Source organism: Papaver somniferum, chromosome 5, assembly GCF_003573695.1.
Source record: "Papaver somniferum cultivar HN1 chromosome 5, ASM357369v1, whole genome shotgun sequence".
NCBI lineage: Eukaryota > Viridiplantae > Streptophyta > Magnoliopsida > Ranunculales > Papaveraceae > Papaver > Papaver somniferum.
In genome coordinates this window covers 206,789,352-206,805,834 of record NC_039362.1, presented here as the reverse complement: position 1 = coordinate 206,805,834, position 16,483 = coordinate 206,789,352, and the positions used below count along the sequence as shown (strand labels likewise).

At 36.2% G+C, this 16,483-nt stretch overlaps 1 pseudogene; it reads right to left on the bottom strand.

The window, feature by feature from the left end:
• Positions 1 to 11,354: 11,354 nt before the first annotated feature.
• Positions 11,355 to 15,941, bottom strand: LOC113280636 (annotated as a pseudogene).
• Positions 15,942 to 16,483: the final 542 nt, after the last annotated feature.

Genomic DNA, 16,483 nt, shown 5'->3' with positions numbered 1-16,483 from the left:
TTGTATTTCTGCTTCTTTCGACATGATAACGTCCATCCTCTCCTTCGTTTGTTTTAATGTAAATTCGCGAAATTGTTGATTAAAATCAGCATTTTCTTGAAATAATGTGTAAGCTTCATGCTGTGAAGAAAAAATAAAATATATAAGTACAAATATACCAACAAAAATCGAACGTACAATAAAAAGTCGAAAGTACACTTACGTGGGATAATAGATGTGGAGGAGGGATATGTACATGTTCAACAGATTGTTCAATTGGGACCGTATACAAGTCACCGACATACCCATATGTTTGGGCTTCCCAAATAGGATGAGTCACGTAATCTTTGGAGTTGGTTACCATTGTCCAGTATTGTAAATATATATCATAATCTTTAACAACTTGCACTATCTCTGTTGCATCGACCAAACCTTCTTTTTTTAGGCGTTCTGCTTGAATATTGCCAATATCCCCTATAACTGTGTGTAGTCTTACAGGAACAGCGAAACTACAATGGTTTTGACGCCAACACCTTTCACCAAGATACATGTTGTGCTGTACAGTTAGAAAGGGAATACGAATTTAGTAGGTATGTTATATAGAAAAAAAGTATGTTATATAATAAAATTTAAAAATTAACTCACAATGCCCATGTAAGAAAATATATATCTCGAGTCTGATAGCCGCGTAGCCGTGCATCCCATATCAGATGCAAGAACTTCTCTGTATGATTCCCATGGTCGCCATGTCACTTGTTCAGCAGTAAGCTTACTTAGTAAATCCCTACAACGGAAAATATCATTTGTATTCTTCGGTACATTCCATTTAGAAGATACGGGCCATTTTTGTTCTGTACTCGCCTCTGGGATTTCTGGTCGACATATGCCCAGGTATTCATACCCCCAAAACTACTCAATTCCAAATAATTAGCCAATTTAATAACTTAGCAACAAAATAAACAATGAGAGGAAAAATAACTAGATTGAAAGAATACCTCTAATACTTGGAATGGACCACATAGTGCCTTCTGTCTCCTCCCAGATAAACGGAGTGCCGCATACAATTTCGAAAACGCAGCACCACCCCAGTCAAACGTGGATACTACATCAAGATTTTCAAAAGCAGCTAACCATCCAGCATCAATATAAGTCTTTGCATTAGAAAAGAAAAAATGTCCCAAAACATACATGAAAAAGGCAATTGCTACTCTATGAGCAAGGGTGCTATCATTTTCAGCCGCAACCAACTTGTCTTCGAAGAAATATGACCTTAAATATTTAATTGTAATTGAATTTGAAACCCACGACGGTGCTTTCGGAGAGAGCGTGACATCTTGGATATCCGGAAAGATATGCTCACGAACATGTTCAAATTGGTACTTCCCCGAATCATAAGGAACATCAGGCCCATCACCGATACTCAGTCCAGTCAACATGAGCCAATCCAGGGGGTGAATCCCATCTCACCAAATGGGAAGTGAAAAGTGTTTGTTGTATCCCAAAACCGCTCAGCAATATAATCAACCATTGAATGGTTGGTTTCGCTACATTGTATGTCCAGTAAATTTTGCCATCCCGCTTTTTCAATAATATATTTAGCTCTAGGACAGTGTTGTGAAATAGTTTGATAGTGATGAATTACCGATGCCAAAGATCCACGATGTTGATACTTCAATTTGTGCTCCCCTGTAAATGTGATGTCCGTAGTAGCGTGCGGTTTATCATCTTGCAGTATAGGAAACCTCCCTAACCGGGGAATATCAACCTCCTTAATTGTACCAGTAGCGATTAAGTTATAATCCTCTTCGGCTACAGATTTTTGTTTCTTGTTCGTCTTCATGCGACCATTGAACCGCGATGTGAATTTGTTCAACATCTATGCACACACAAGATAGATGCAATTAGACCAACCCGCGCCATTTCTTATTTTTATTAGTCCACCACCATTTATATTCCAAATACTATAAAAATCCTTACCACAAACTATATCAATTCCAAAATCTATAATTCTACGAATACAAATTAACTCATTACCGATGCATTTTGAAAATCCTTTCAACATTCCACAACCCAATTTAATCACTTCAAGATTCCATAAAAATCACTAAAAAATCAATTCCATACATATAAATTAGCTCTTCTACATATGTAACACACAAAATGTACATAACTATAATTTTTGGCATAACCACGTGAATTGTAAAAACACATATTAATCTATATAACCCACAAATTAAGTGTTGTACATATTTGACAAAATTTCATTAAATCTTTTACAGTAGCCAAATTATTTTTATCACCTCCAAATTCATAAAATCTTTTTAACCATATTCACAGTGGACAAAATCTTTTACGTGAATTATTTTTATCACCTCCAAATTATTTTTATCACCTCCATATTATTTTACGTGAATTACAGTAGACAAAATTTCATAAAATTTCATAAAAACAATTAAAATTAATCACCTCCAAATTCAATAAAAAACAATACAAATTCAATTATTTTTAACCATATTCACATATGTACAAATCATCTCTTCTACATATATAACACACATAATCTACATAACTACCAATTTTTACAGTAGCCAAATTGTTTAAATCTATTCCACCCACAAATTACATTTTCTATAATTATTTTCAAACTTCTTTTAACCAAATTTACATAAGCTTCAAAACTGGTTTTCTTCACATACATATTATTCTCTAAAATCATAAAACACACATACCCAATTATATTTAATCAATTTCATATTCATATTTGTTCTTTAAAACCCATCTTAATATAAACTAATTTTAACAAATAAAACCCTAAATAATTTATACAACAATACGGATAAAAAAAAGGTGATTAAGAAAAAAGAAACATACCTCTTTTCTAACCGGGATTCATCAAGTATCTGGTTTTTTTTTCTATTCTCTTTTCCTGCTAGTTACTGTGATGTGTTTGTGGGCGGTAGAAACAAACAGGAGCTAAACAGGAGGTAGAAAAGAAAAGGAAAGAAGAAAATAAAAGAAGAAGACGGAGAAGATTAGGGTAAACACCAAGTGAACACGTGTGATATACGTGGTGGTTTCTCTTTGTCCACACGTGCTCGATACGTGTGTTAATTTGGGTACAACACTATACGTACGCCTGACAAGGGGGCGTTCATTATACATTCGCCAGACGGGCGTTCAACGGGCGTTGATTATAAGTTCGCCCGTATGAAGCGTTTAATTCCCACCCCGCCTGAATGAGGCGTTGATATTCTTAACGCCTGAATGAGGCGTTGATATTCTTAACGCCTGAATGAGGCGTTGATTCACGTGTCCGCCACACCAGGCGTAGATTATATGTTCGTCCCTTCTCCGAGCGTTAACTATATGAACGCCCCACAACGAGCGTATTCTTTAACAACGCCCCACAACGAGCGTAAACTATATCAACGCCTCTTCGGGACGAAGATTATATGAACGCTCCACGTGCAAGCGTTCATTATACTTCCGCTCGACTAAAAATACTCCACTGCCTTAACGTCACACTCCAGACTACTCTCAAATTTGATCGTTTGTTTTGGTCTTTGATCTTTGGTTATGATCGTACCATTGTGGACTCTCTAAAGGATAATCTATGTAGTGCACCAGTACTTGCAATGCCAGATTTTTCCAAACCTTTTGAAGTTCATTGTGATGCATCTATTGTGGGAATTGGAGCTGTTTTATCACAAAGTAATCATCCAGTGGCTTTTCACAGTGAAAAAACTCATATGCTATGAGGAAATGGTCCACTTATGAGCTTGAGTTATACGCTCTTGTTCAAGCTTTAAAACATTGGCATCCTTATTTGGTGCACAGCGAGTTTATTGTCAACACTGACAATCAAGCTTTGAAGTTTTTGCAAACTTCAGCTAAAATAAATCGAATGCACGATAGATGGCTATCCACCATAAATAAATATACCTTCTCTATTAAACATAAGAGTGGTAAATTAAACCAAGTTGCTAATGCTTTGAGTAGACGTGCTCATTTTCTGGTCACTCTTCGCAGTGAAAGTGTGGCTTTTGATTACATCAAAGACTTATATATGGATGATGAAGATTTCAAGACAATATGGGAGCAATGTGGAAATATGTCGTCTGGAATTGATGATTTTCTTATTCAAGATGGATTTCTCTTCAAGGGTGTTCGTATTTGTATTCCACAAGGTTCTTTGAGGCTTCATTTAATTCATGAACTACATGGCAGTGGTCTTGGTGGTCATTTTGATCGAGATAAAACAATTGCATTAGCAGAAGAACGTCATTTTTTGCCTTCTTTAAAAAGAGATGTGCAGAAGTTTGTTCAAAAATGCATGGTGTGCCAACGCTCGAAGGGTACCATTCAAAATACTGGTTTATATACTCCATTACCAGTACCTGAAGCTCCTTGGGTTGATGTAAGTATGGACTTTATACTTGGACTGCCATGTACTGTTAAGGGGAATGGTTCAGTTATGGTCGTTGTTGATAGATATTCAAAAATGGCACACTTTGTTACCTGTAAGAAGACCACGGATGCTTCCAATGTAGCTTATTTATTTTTCAAAGAGATTGTGCGTTTGCATGGAGTACCTAAGTCTATCACATCAAATCGAGATACCAAATTCCTTAGCTATTTTTGGAAATCCTTATGGATGAGATTGGGAACTAAATTACAATACAGTACTACTGGGCATCCACAAACTGATGGACAAACTGAAGTGGTCAACAGATCATTAGGAAATTTAGTTCGTGCTAAGGTTACTGAATCTCAAGAAAAGCAATGGGAAACATTTCCTCCCCATATGGAATTTGCATTCAATACTTCTGTAAACCGTTCTATAGGTAAATATCCATTTGCTATTGTTTATTCAAAGGTACCAAATCATATTCTGGATTTGGTTGTATTACCTAAACCTTCCAAGTCTCATGCCAAGGCTGATCAACTGGTTGACAAAGCTTCTCAACTTCATCAAGAAGTTAAAACAAAGTTGGAGGATTCTAATGCTAAGTACAAAGCAGATGCTGATCAACACAGGCGACTTAAAACTTTCCAAGAAGGCGAGTTGGTACTTACAATAAAACCAAAATGAAGAAGTATGGACCTTTCAAGATTTTGAGGAGGATAAGCGATAATACTTATGTTGTGGATCTTCCATCCAATTTGGAATATTTCAAACATATTCAATGTGCATGAAATTTTTACCTTCTATGCATAAAATGGTACTGCTTGATTGTTCAACTTGAGGAAAAGTTATTTTTCAAGAAGGGTGGACTGATGAAACATCTCTACGTATCTTTCTAGAGTCTTCTATACTTGCTAGCCAAGTTTAGCTTTCCTAGTTTTAGAGTTTATTTACTTCTTCTTATAGTGTTTTCCTATATTTAGAACTCTTGTTAGTGCCTATATAAACAGGCTAATTCGTTCCTTTGAGGACATTATTATTATCAGTTAATCAATACAACTCTATTTCAGAGCAACTATTATCTTTTTTTCTTTCAAACCTAGTTAAGCTTTCATCTGTTTCTCATCCTTTTCATCTATTCTCATCCCTAGCAAACAACGTTTTGCATTCTTCTTACTAGCTCTACATAACATTGTCACTTACTTTAGTAATTGATGATGTACAGAGAAGAATCATATTATAAAATTAACTTAGAGAGATATTATCTAGTGATGTTTCGAATTCAAGATTGTTCTTCAATGCTTTCTAAACTATGACTCAAGCATGGGAGTTCAAATGACTTATCGCATTTTAGGTTGAGAACAACTCTAATTATTCAGTAAACTATGTTTGCGCAACAAACTCCTAAAACTCCAAGTTCCAATTAAGTTCAAACCACACGATTTATCAGTTTGCGAAATATGAAAAACTTGTATAATTCTGTGAATTTCAATTTGCACTTGAGTTCGCGAACCAGTATTGTGAATATAATTTCTCAAAGATGCTAATTAATTGTTGATAAATAAAATTTTGTGTAATAAAATAACACATATACAAAAACCTTCGTGGGTTATATGTATGCATTCATATTATAATGTTGCACACGCATAGGATATCACCGATGAGTCTGATGCGAGAAGCATGCATCCGTGCTATCTAGGTTATAGTTTCACTAAAGACTCTGAGCAATATAATCATCAACCATTAAGTGTTTTTCATGTGGTTTACTTGATCTTAATATCAAGGTTCATGAACTTGGTAACATTGACCTCCCTCGTTCGGTGTGTGGAGAGATATTTAATCGTATTGGCGTTTGTTACAAGTTATTGATTGATTTGGTGTCTTTAATACACGTTATATCGTACAGTGACATAGCTGGGATTTATCTCAAAATAAGGTAAATTCATATATAAGTGTGTGCGGACGGAGATCGTTGGATTATTTTTCCTTCATTATTCATTAATGTTTTTGTAATGATGAAGTCGAATTAGGTTATAAAGTATTTAAAAAGCATATTATTTTTTATATTTATGTGACATAATTAATATATGCTTATCGACTCTATATCATTTTACGATGTAGATCCATAATGAATAAGATTTCTAATTTATTATTACAAATTTTCCCCCATAAGCTACTCAAATTTCATAAAAACTAAGCATAATCTAGTTAAAACTTAAAAATCAAGTTAAACTAAGAAAATTCATATGACCATATGGGGTGTGATGGTGACCTTAAGCAAAAGCCAAATGGGATTCTCCCCTAGACGTTATTACCGACATTTAGGGGTGAGCATTTGGCACCGAATCCGCAGATTTTATCCAATCTTTTCGTCTTTTTTAATGGGTGCGTGTCTGGCCCATGCATTAACTAACTGGACATCATATAATTTGTAGTATACGGCGAATTTTGTATTGGATGTGCGCACATACTGTTTCAAAATTCCGCTGGACACCCACACCCATTGTATTGTATAAATGGAATTTTTGTAAAATATGGGTTATAATGTTTGTATATAGAATCCACTATGTATTCATTCGATTTCTTCATTATTTACTTCCATCGAATTTTTGGGACTTGAAATTGAAAAACAGAGAGAAAACATGTAATAACTGTATATTTCCCTTTGTAATGATGAATTATCGTGCTTATAATTTGGGTCATCCGTATCTAATCCATCCGTTCGCGCATCCACTGGATGTAAACTAGTTGGACGGAAAACGGGACGTGAATGTCAAATGATATACACTTTTTTTTGTCTGATTTATCTCAACTATATATATTGATGGTGCTCATTTTTGTACTTATTATGGTGTTTTATTTTTGGAGAAATAAACGGTCGTGGAAAAATTGGTTGGAAAAGTGGTATTTGAACCTCCAGAGAAAATTACAAAAGGCACCCGGAAGAGTTGATAAATGCACCCATGAATTTTACTACTTGTAACCCCAAATTACTATTAGCAACCCTGGGAATGTACTAAAGGGTCATCAGCAGGGGATATGGGGACATCAGTTTTCTTCTCAAATTTGAAATCAGAAAAGTGAGGGAAAACTGTTTTTTTTCCGGGCAGATTTAGAGTTGGATTTTTGGACGAGTTTTAAGGAGATTCAATCGCTGGTTTTCATTGGCTAGGCTTGTTATGGATGTACAATGTTGGTATAGGTGTTTGATTGGGTTGAATTTGGATGGATAATCGTGTTTTAATAAAACATAGGAGGATACTTTCACGGGTTCTGTCTGGACTGATTTTTGGAAATCCAGTGAGACCAAAGAGCAGATAAGCTTTCCTAAAATTCGTATCAATCAAATAGGGAGTCTGGAAGGATTGGGACAGCTCAGAAACGCGTAAGTCAAATAAGGAAAGAGATTATTTTCGTACGTAACTTGCACGAAAAGAAAAAAAATAATTGGAATTTTGAGGGTTTATATGGTGTATTAAAGGGTTGCTTGAGTCCTAGAGGAGGCTATGCAAGTTTCGAAGAAGTTTGGAGAAATTTAGAAGACCACATAGGAAGAAATTAAGAGTTGCACGAAATTTTTTCTCCTGCTGCTGCTGAAGAACACGAAGAACATTTAACGCCTCAGAACAGTCGTTTATAACACCCTTATCTTTTCTTTCAAATAATATTGCGTCAGCGATACATAACTTGTATCATTTTCTTCTGTAACAGTGAGTTTGCAACACTTATATTCGTTTCAAATTCTCTTTGTTAGCACTTTGATCTATTTTTAAACACTCTTGAGCTATGAACCATTATTTTGAGAAAGTGATTAATATGAGTAGCTAAACCCCTTCGCTGAGACGATGGAGGAAGTTGTTGTTACAATAAAAGTGACTTATTTCTACTTTGATTGATTTCAGCAATTTCTTTTATGATTATTTTCTTTGAATGAAATTGATTTAAGGATTATTATTGAGCAGTTGTGATTTCTTTTGATAGAGCATGTTTAGCCTAGGATTGTTGATGTTTTATGCTTTTGATTACTTTGAAAACTACTTTTGCAACATATTAGAATCACTTTAAACGTAAAAAATTGCATGAACATTAATTAGATTGAATCACCTTAATTGGCTAGTGGTGAAATCCAAAGTGTCGGTGCTTCTTATAATCTTGATACCAACTTTGTTTTGAATTTTCTAGTTTAATTATTAGAACTTGAGTCTAATAATCATCCTTCACAAAGTCTGAGTTGACGAGTCTATTTACCACTTATAACAACATTAAAAATCACAGCACTAAACTTGAAATTCATCATGTATTTGATTGGATACAGATGAGGCTAGAATCGGTCCAGTACAGACCATGCACACCTCTAGTGATAGGAGAGTCGGTCAGCTGATTTCGGTAATTAACCTTAAGAATAATAACATATCTCAATCCCAAATGCGATTAAGCCTGAAAACTTAGTTTTGTTACGCTTTTGTAGAACGCTTTTTGGGGACCATAAGGAGTTACCGAGTTAGCATAGTCCAGTAGTCTGAGTTTTTCCTCATTTGCATCCAATCTAGCGTACGATGTATTTCAATCTTGACATCCGCATTCGATCCAACACCCGATGGATTTGATGTGGATGATTTATTAGATATCTTTTATAACTAAGTATACAAGATAGCATTAACAAAACCAGCTTACGATTCCATCATCATTACCATGATTTCTAATATTAACTCAAATACACATGACTGTTGTTAATGTTTCCTTCACTCACCCATCGAATACTAGCAAAAATACTCATCCACATCAAATGCTTATAAAAAACTCATCAGTTTCATTTAATAATAACATTTCTAGTTTTATCTAATATAAGAATGTATGGAAATTTATATACTAGTACTTCAACTAAATTAGTGAATATGATAATTGTTCTAAAAAATAACCACTCTTAACTTGACATATTTAGTTAGCGTATGGATTAGATACCAAAATGGCCACCCTTTCCGCCACAGTGTTTTTCAGCGGACCATTAAGTTATTAAGGCATATATTGTTTATGTATAAGGGGTGTCTTAGTGAGAGAAAATGGCTACATTGTCCCTTCACAAGTTTAGATTATTATTTATTTATTTTTAAAATATTAAAATTGTAAAAATAAAAATTCTTCCAAAAACTCCATTTTTCTTTTCAATTTTCTTTCTATGCTTTTTTTTTAGATAAGCTTAAATTTGTGCTTAGCATATAATAAAAGAATTGGAATTCGTCTATGTTGACTTTTTTCATTGCTGGACTTGGATTTTTCATTTTATAATTCCTAGCGGAATTTCAGAAAGCGAAAAATTGTTCTTCCTATGCGGAGATCAAATTGAGGTTCGACTAAGTCAATTTTTACTTTCTGAGCCGAACCCAATTTGTTCTTCGCATAAAAAGAATATGTTAAGGTTTGACATGAGTTTTTTCACAAACAAACATCGGTGTGATCTTCGCATATGAAGAACAACTAATGCGGCTAGAGGAAAAAAAACAAAAAACCTAGCCAAACCAAGCCCAATAAAAAAATTCAAAGACAAAAAAAAAACAAAAAGGAAAATACAAAATAAAAATAAAAAAATAAAAATGGATTAGGGATTGTAATTTTTTCTTTCACAGATTAGGAATTGTAATACAAAAATGTGTTGGAGCCCAGCTTGTCGCCAGGCTTCCAACTAGTTTCTTATGAACATTTTCTGTACCTAGCATTGCATTAAAATAATTAAAAATAATTAAAATATTACAGGAGGTCCCAAAGGTTTGATGCATTCCAGCAGGTCCCAGGTTCGAGCCCCTGACGACAATATTGCATAATTTGAAATGGAACGTAGAGCTAGCTTGTCTCCTTACAACATATCATCCCCCTATCCGCTTCAACTCTCTTGGCTGGCCCCTATCCGCTTCAACTCTCTTGGCTGGTTCCTCACAAGGCTCGTTGGTAGGCTAACACAACAACCTATTCAACTAACATAGTAATACGTTGTTGGAGCTTAGCTTTTTAGGCATCCAACTAGTTTCATGTAACAATACTAAGTAATTTTGATCGAATAATAAAAAATTTGTAAAATAAATAAATATATTTTGGCCATTACCATAAATATATGGACAAGAGATTCTCATTTTTACTCCATAATGACCTTGTAAAAATTTGAAGACCCTTTTAAGTTTTGAGCGGCCCCTAAAAAATTACTCCGGTTATAAAAAGATTTAAAACAAAACCCTACCGATAAGAATGTAAAATGCACACTAGAAGACACATATCACCATACCAGGTATCATAGAAGCGGGAACGGTGACTTCTACTGAAATATGTACCCTCATTTTTAGAAACTTTTACCATTTCTATAATGTATCTCCCGGTTTTCATTAGGGTGTCAACGGTCCGGTTCTGCTTGGTCGCCAACTCACCGGTACTAAATTCCCAAGATATCGCAATATTTAAGCCTAGAGGTATTAAAAATAGAAACTCTTTCCTTATGTTATCAAACCTTGCCTATAAATATAAGCCCTAAGTTTTGTTTCAACTCTCACAAATCAATAAATAAGCAAGGAAGTTAATGGGTATTGCTGCTAAGTCAGATATGGAATTGGTGAGAAACATGTCTCATTATCAGAGTAATTGGTTTGTGAAGAGAGTTAAGAAACTAAAAGTATCCAAGCCAAAGTGGAAAAAAACATTCATTCGGAACATTGGAAATTTCTGCAATTACAACGACGGAATATGGACTAACAGCAAACGGATGTATACAACGTATGACGCACAAAGTTATGCACTTAACTTTGATGACGGTGATGACAGAAGAAGTTTCGAAGTTCATCATCACTAGCGGGAAATCAGTTGGAGTTTGGAAATCATAAGCCCCAGTTACATATTTTATCGTTTATTTTTAATATTTTGGTCCAAGAAAACACTTGCTTTCGCAAGATGCATGTTATGTTTGTAAGATGTTTTGAGGTTCGTCCCCTCCTGCTATAAGATGCTTCATTAGCGCAAAATCCAAGCCACCGCATGTTTTGCTACTTGAATTTGATATTTATTACATATTAATGTTCCTGTGAAGCATTCGCTGATCAAACCTAACGAGGATTTTACATTCTCTTATTATTCCATCCATGCTGCTTTACAACTCCATAAGTTCACCACTTTGCAGTATACAAGCTGCATCCGTGCCTTTTGCTTTCACGAAAGGCTCTACAAGGTTCCAAGTGGTGATAGTCCACTGCCTCTGCTAGACTGTGTGCCCTGTCTTTGGACATAGCAGCCTGGGATGGTGAGTAAACAATCCATTCTCCATTGGTCCTCGCAACATCCAGTCGAATCATTCTCTGCCATGTCTCGAAGTCTTCATCTCTGTAGACTTTCAAACCGCCACTGGACCACGCACCAATGTTTGGATAGAGTAATTTCATTGGAAAGCAAGTCTCCTGAAGCCTACCGGTGATACGAAATAAAACATCTTGAACAGATTGCAAGCTCCCGACAACCTGCCAGTAGTGCCAGGTTTTAGTTCCCTATACAATAAAATGACAAATCTACATTTCAAAAGTTAGAGCAGATTTGACGAGTGAAAAAAAAACACTAAACTCTGCCTAAATTTAAGTGAAAACCTACAGGGAGCATTCAAAGTAGTGATCTAGGAACTGGATAGAAATTTAGGGTCAAGTCAGCATGCCCCTAACAAGCATCAAACACAACAAGCGTACAGTGTTATCTTGGTTCACATGCACTCAAAGAACTAGATTGAACGAGTATATCCTACACAGATTTTGGTAGTTATACAAACGCAGTATTGAGCATACATATTCATAGTAGAACATAGAACTTGTCAAATTCATTCCTTAATGTGTTTAACTTAATGCAAAATTCCAAATAACTAGGGATCTATTCTGCTGTCTTCTAAAACAGTTTTTAAATCACATAGTTTTATATCACAAAATATATCGAAAACATAGAGACTGAAAGTTCATACGTGTAAAAAAGAAGTTAAAACATACCTTCATAACTTCATCGTTTTGGGCGTCACATTTTGGAACCTGCTCCTTTGCAAAAATACATATACTGGCAGGCACCTCCAGATCTTCTTCTTTCAGCAATAATACTACCATCTTAAACCAACAGACAGCATATCTGTTGTGAGGGTACTAAAAGTCTCGCAACAATTGCACACCAGCTTCAAATCCAACCTCTGCAATTCTAGACAGTACCCAAATAACAGCATCCTGCGAAGAAGAATGTCCCTGTTCTGAATTCTGCAATAAACAGACAGCATGAATTTAAAAGACTTTCAGTACAGTCCAGCATTCAAGAAAGGAAATAGTCATTCATAATGTTAGAGAAGACCCAGCTTAAGCGTGCCATACGACAAACAAACATCCAGCAAGATGGGTATAGTGAATCTAGTCATCCAGCGAAAGGATATCCATATTAAAATTTAAGAAACATCTAACCTACCGTTTCATCAAAAGAAATGGTGCAGGTAAAGATATGAAGAAACAAGTACTATACTTAAAACAAAATCCCAAATAATGAGGGATCTATTCGGTTGTCTTCTAAAAAAGTTTCTTTAAATCCAACTCATACATCAGTATTCAAAGTCCATAAGTATGAAAAAGAAGTTAAAACATACCTGCACAACTTCATTGTTTTGGGCGCCACATTTTGGAACCAGCTCCTTTGCAAAAAATATGCATATTGGCAACTGCGGATCTTCTCATTTCAGCAATAACACTACCACCTTTACCTAACAGACAGCATATCTGTTGTGAGGGCACTAAAAGTCTCGCAACAATTGCAGCACCAGCTTCAAATCCAACCTCTGCAACTCTAGACTGCACCCAGATAACAGCATCCTGTGCAGAAGAATGCCTCTGTTCTGAATTCTGCAATAAATAAATAGTATGAAATTAAAAGACTTGAAGAACAGTTAAGTGTTCAAGAAAGAAAATAGTCATTCATAATGTTACAGAAGACCCAGCTTAAGCGTGCAATAAGACAAATGAACATCCAGAGAGATGGGTATAGTGAATCTAGTCATCCGGTGAAAGGATATCTATATTAAAGTTTAAGAGACAGTTAATCCAAATGATATTAACACATCTAATTTACTGTTTCATTTAAAGAATGGTCCAGGTAAAGGTACGAAGAAACTAGAATTATCCAAAGGGTCTCAATCATGACAACACACCACTGAATAAACAAGTACTACAACATAAATGAATTTGAATAACATACCTCTCTTGCAGATAAGAGGACAACCGTCTCATCTGAATCAAGTTCTGCATCAGCAATCTTGATGGAAGCACCAGTGTCGCTTCACTATCAAACTGCCAACTTTGTCAAGATGAGATAACATCCTAAACACAATCTCCTCTTCTGGAACCATTCTGTGGCTCGCACCAATACCCTCAGATCCTGAAAACCCCCTTGAATGGTAATCCAGTGAATGAGATCCAGGTGGATACTCCCTTGATGGAAATTGGTCAACCTGGCCACCAGGCACACCACTGCCTCGAAGCACTGAATCGGGCGTTTTCGGAGTAGAGGTGTCAGCATCAGTCCTGAAATTATCCTGGAGACAACTTGAAACAGCTGAAAAGTTCCCTGTTATTTGTCAACCAGAACCACATCATTTAATATAATTATATAAACATAAGTAGACGAACTTGTAAATTGTAACCTAGAGAACTGCTTAAGCTTTTCAAAAAGAAACAAACTTAAAAAAGGGTATCCACATTAGAAAACAGGAAAGAAAAACAGCTTTTGTAATGCACCTCAAAAGAATCATTTCAGAAAAACTGAGAAGTCTCGTAAGAAGATAAAGCGATATATCTGACCCAATGTGTCACTTTCTGGTTAGAAGTTACCTAAACCGGTAGCTCTCAGTGGCTGTTATTCACATAACCCTACAACAGGAAAAATTAGGCCAGGAAATAATCTTCTGATTCCGTTTCAAGTCCAAGACTTATTTCCCTAAACCGTATTTAACCAAAAACTATATTACTAAGACACCGAGTACATGCTAAAGGAGCTCACACAAGAATATGAGAAGATAAGTCTCAGGTAAACTACATAAGGTTGAAAAGTTAGTGCTCATTTTATGTAAGCAAAGATAAGTCTCGGTAATCAACTTAATGAATAGTTACTTATTTTGAGTAAACAAGCTACTGTAAATGCTCTGTATGAACCCAAGCTTGAGGTAAGCAAATCAAAACACCCAATGTTTAAGTAACACACAAATGCTGCATACACTCATAACACTTTCAATAACTTAATGGATAATTCGTAAACTTGCACGCTGTTACCTGTATCACCTCATAGCCAGGGTCGGTTGATCGTGTTATGCAAAATCTCCGGTAACAATTATCAACTCAATACTGCAACTCCAAGTTGCGTCCTAGTTCTCTCCGCGAAAGCACAAGTTATCAATTACGCGATCAGTCATGGGTTCCTCCTCATATTTCCTCCTTTTCGTAGTTGAAGCCTCAAAACCATCTCCCTTTCATCCTTCTGGGGGTCTTGATGCACTTTATCTCTGAAGGGGTTGTAGGGTCAATCAGTATATATTGATTTTAGGGTTTTAAGAAGTCTGAGCCAGATGGAGCTTAGAAGTTCGATTCATAAATGGGTTTCCACATCACCTCCCACAGATATAATGTTTGCTCAAATGTAAGTTCTCGTCTGAAAAGAACTACCACCATCCTGTAGACAAAAATGCAGTCTTCAGCCTGCATCTTCTCTGGATGTCTGTAGAGATGGGAGTCTTTGAACTTAATAATCTTCACAGCGGTGTTGAAATGCCTTCTGATCCCGACTTCGTCAAGCCTGAAGTTGTGCCTGGCTTTGGTATCCCACAAACCACCAAAAAGCCTCATAATCATCTCTACAATGGCAGCTATAGGCGACAAAAGGTCCCTCATTCCCTGACAATACCCATCTCGTCATCATAGAGCGCTTAGGACTTGAAGTATTGCAACTAGGCGCTGCATGGAAGACTATACAGGGTTCCAGGTGCTCATAGTCCTTCGACCCCACTGCCCCTGCTAGACTGTGTTCCCTTTCCTTGGACAACAGCCTGGGTTGGAGAGTAAACAACCAATCCATTCTCCGTTGGTCCTAACAACATCCAGTCGCATGATTCTCTGCCGTGTCTCGAAGTCGTCATCTCTGTGGACTTTCGAACCGCCTGCTTTGGAGGGTGAAGACTTCCCATTAGTGGGCTTATCAGGATCATTTTCATTTCTACTTTTAATAGCAGCAGAAGTCTGTCTACTCTCAGGTTCTTAAATAGAATCTGAGTCAGATGATTCTGTATCAGCTAGGCATCAGCGCTTGTGATTCAACTTTCATTGTTGTCTGAGTAGGCACAATGAAGGGATTGATCATGAACCTGGTCATGTGAGTCCTTACAATCTGGGCCTTCTTTAACGGCAGAGGAGGATTCCTTGGCAATCACATCTTCTGAAGCAGGTGAATCTGGATCTTCTACAATACTCTCATTGTCCCCATTGTTGTCCAGTACATTGGTTGCATTATGGTTTAACATGCTCATCATCGATGCGCTTTAAAGATATTTGCACTGGTTCCGCAACTTCTCAAACTGTTTTCTGCATCATGGAAAAATGAAGCCCCAATCAAAATCATATAGATTAACTGGAAGAGGATACAAAAAAGCATTTTAACAATACCACACAATTCTACACAATTCTACCTGAAGCACTGAACCAAAAAATAACAGGAATAAGACAAGAAGTAGCCTATTCTACCTCTTCTGACTTCTAGTGATCTCTCTTTCTTCTTGACTGCTGCTCAGGCCATAACTGCAGAAAGATAGGGATACAATGGTAAGTAAAACAAAGAAGGCTTGCCATTTCGAGACAGGATTATAACATTATACGGAGGAAAAAAAACAAAAGCCAGGAGCAGGGCCTGCACAAACCATAAAAGCCTGATTAGTGCACAAACCATAAAAGCCTCGCGTGAGATTCCGATATTCTGCATCATACCAAAAAAAGTCCAATACACGAACAAGGTCACTAGGACCCTTCAGTGTACCGGATAATTTTACTGGACTGAAGAGTCCAGGGGGACACACAG